Genomic DNA, 3,573 nt, shown 5'->3' with positions numbered 1-3,573 from the left:
AAGAAGAAGAAGAAGAAGAAGAAGAAGAAGAAGAAGAAGAAGAAGAAGAAGAAGAAGAAGAAGAAGAAGAAGAAGAAGAAGAAGAAGGAGGAGGAGGAGGAGGAGGAGGAGGAGGAGAAGGAGAAGAAGGAGAAGAAGGAGAAGAAGGAGGAGGAAGAGGAGGAGAAGGAGGAGGAGGTTATTTTTCCAGGCAAAACAATCATAACATTTGAATCCCATAGTCAGTTAGACAACAAAAATTTATTAAGTGCCTACTATGTTCCAGGCACTGTGTGCTAAGCACTGGGGATACAAAGGAAAGCAAAAGACAGTCCTTGCTCTCAAGGATCTCACAGTCTAATGGGGAGACCACATGCAAATAATTATGGACCAATAAGCTATAGACAGGGTAATTAGGAGATAATCAATATAGTGTGATCAGGAAAGATTTCTTGTAGAATTCAGTAATCTAGCTGGGACTTTAAGTAAACCAGAGATCTGGAGATGGAGAAGAGGAACGAGAGTCTTCCAGGTTTGGGGGATGGCCAGTGGAAATGGCTGGCCAGGAGATTGTCTTGTCCTTGGAACACCAAGGAGGCCAGTATTACTGGATTGTTTTTATAGGTCACGAATTATATATATCCTTGAATCATGTGCTCATTATACAGTGAAGCAACTAGGGAGAGCTGGATTTGGAATCAGGGAGACCCGAGATCAAATCCCACCTCAGACACTTATTTTCTGCATGAATCTGGGCAGGTCACTTAACCTTAAGCTTCCTTATCTATAAAATAAAGATAATAAGATACCTCCTCCCTGGGTTTTTGTGAGCATCCAATGATAACATAAGCATGGCACTTTGCAAATCTTAGAGTGCTATCTATAAGCAAGTTATTATTATTATATCTTACATTCTCCACTGGACTGTATTCTTCTGGAGGACCACAGCAATGTGAAAGTTATTTCAATTTTCTGAGCCTCAGTTTCCCTATCTGTAAAATAGGGACAATACTGGTATGTCAACTCATAGAGTTGTTGCAAGGATCCAGTGTGAGAATAGAATTATCCACTTAGAGCTAGAAAGAACCTTAGAAGTCATTCAATCCAACACCTCTTCCTCCTTTTGTTTTATAGATGAGGACATGGAATGGAGGGGTTAAGATACTGTAAGGGGCTAAAATTCTAGCTATGCTGTCTAAAATCTCATGAGTGGTCATCTTAAATTAGAAGCTTTAGGAAGAGTTTAGACTTTTAAGTATTTATTAAAGTGCATCAGAAGTTAGTGAGGAGAGAGAGGTAAAAAGCAAACTTCATCTAACTAAGAGACCCAGCATCTGACCTGCCAAGCTGAGGTCATGAACTGAAAGGCCCAATCCCTCTTCGGCTTCACTCAGAACCTCTTGTGAAACAGGAAACAGGGCCATACACATACACACAGCTCCAAGCTGATTGGCTGGTAACTTTGATTGACACAACTAACAGGAGGTAACTTCCAGAAGCTAAAGTTACATAGTTTCCAACTCACATGCTTTCTCCTCATGGAGGAGCTTCTCTGCAATATCTTTCTCAACAGGTTGGTAGCGCTCTAAATCTCACGATATTCTAGATAGAGATCATTTGATCTCATGCTCTCATTTATCTTGAGATCTCTCTCTCTAGCACATTCCCTTGTACAGAATTGGTACTCACTAAACATTTGTTGAATAGATAGTGAAAATGGACCTAATGCACAACTGTCTTTTCCATCAGACTTCAGGGGTCTGGATTGGCAGGGCAGCCTGATACTGTGAAAAGAATGTTGGGATGAGAATCAGAGAACCCAGCTCTGCTGCTCATTCCTTCTGTGACCTTGGAAAAGTCCCTGCATCAATCAGCCTCAGCTTTTTCCTTTTTTCACCTGTAAAATGAGGTGGATGAACTCTTTCAACCTCAGAAGTTTCTAGTATTCTCCATCTAGGATACTCTGATTGCCCTTTTGTAGCCTTCAGTAGACAGCTTGCTTTCCCGTGGCCACCTGGTGTTTTGGATCCTCTAATAAACAATTCCCATTTTGAAAATGTGAGGCCATTGCACTTTGGGCTTTTTTCCTCACATTTTATTAAATGGAGCTTTTTATCAAGAGCTGTTTTAAGAATTCAGCTCCAATCTCTTTCAAGCATCGGCTCATTGGGCTGGTACAAGGTTGTGAGCCTAGTGTAAAAGAGAACGTGGCTTCTGTGCAGAAGATCTATGGATCCTTGTTTCTTTTTTTCCTTTTCCTCCTTTTTCTTTCATTGATAGGTTTATCTCTCATGGCCAGACTCAGCCCTTTCCAGAAGCTGGCTTTTTGTGCTGGAAGGGAGAGGGAATTCCTGGGCTTTTAAATGAGTACTGTGTAGAGGGCTGTACTCCATAGACCTAAACACAGTGTGATTTCCTGGTAAAATGTAGAGTTTGCTGTGTGCAGAGCATTGGGCTGGCACCTGCGGAGGAGCTAGATATAGTTCCTGCACTCATGAAACAAAAGACTCACTGAAAAAACAGTATCTGTGATCTCACTGGAGTGGGGAGTCTTTCCAACAATGAATGTGGATTGCAATCCATCCATGCTTCCCTTCCTTCGGGTATGGCAGCCCATGGAATAAAATAATATAGTATCCTAGATGGATAGCTGCAATGGCTCTTGGAAGCCATCTAATCCTATCCTCCCACTTAGAGATGAAGAAAAAAAGACTAATATTTCAGAATATATTAAAATGTATAGGGAAGGGGCAGCTAGGTGGTGCAGTGGATAGAGCACCAGCCCTGGAGTCAGGAGGACTTGAGTTCAAATCCAGCCTCAGACACTTGACACTTACTAGCTGTGTGACCCTGGGCAAGTCACTTAAGCCCAATTGCCTCACCAAAAAAATGTATAGGGAAAAAAGAAAAGAACCTATATGTTCTAAAACATTTAAAGCAGCTCTCTTTTTGATGGCAAAGAACTGGAACTTGAGGGGATGCCCATCAACTGGGGAATGGCTGAACACCTTGTGGTATATGATTGTGATGGAATACTACTGTGCTATAAGAAATGATGAGCTTGATGATTAAAAAAACATGGAAAGTCTTGCAGAAAATAATGAAGAGCAAAATGAGCAGAACCAAGAGAACATTCCATACAGGAACAGAAATATTGTTTTAAGAATGACTTTGTCGGACAGCTAGGCGGCGCAGTGGATAAACCACTGGGCCTGGATTCAGGATGACCTGAGTTCAAATCCAGTCTCAGACACTTGACACCTACTAGCTGTGTGACCCTGGGTAAGTCACTTAACCCTCAATTGCCCCACCAAAAAAAAAAAAAAGAATGACTTTGTCAAAAGGCAATTATAATACCATGAGACTTGTGTGAAAAACAGGTTTATTACAAGAGAACTGAACATGCATGTGGAACCCAAAGTGTTTCCTGTCTTTACTAAAGTTTACAGGACTAAGGGATGGGATACTGAAAGGGGCATGACATGGGAAGGGGAATAGTATAGTAAAGGTAGGAAAATGAAAAGACCACTTCCCACTGGGAGGAGCAAGGTGATAACAAAAGCCTCATTCTTTTTCCTTGGAAACTGTTAGACT

The sequence above is a fragment of the Dromiciops gliroides genome, chromosome 4 (assembly GCF_019393635.1).
Source record: "Dromiciops gliroides isolate mDroGli1 chromosome 4, mDroGli1.pri, whole genome shotgun sequence".
Classification (NCBI taxonomy): Eukaryota; Metazoa; Chordata; class Mammalia; order Microbiotheria; family Microbiotheriidae; genus Dromiciops; species Dromiciops gliroides.
This window is presented reverse-complemented; position numbering follows the sequence as displayed.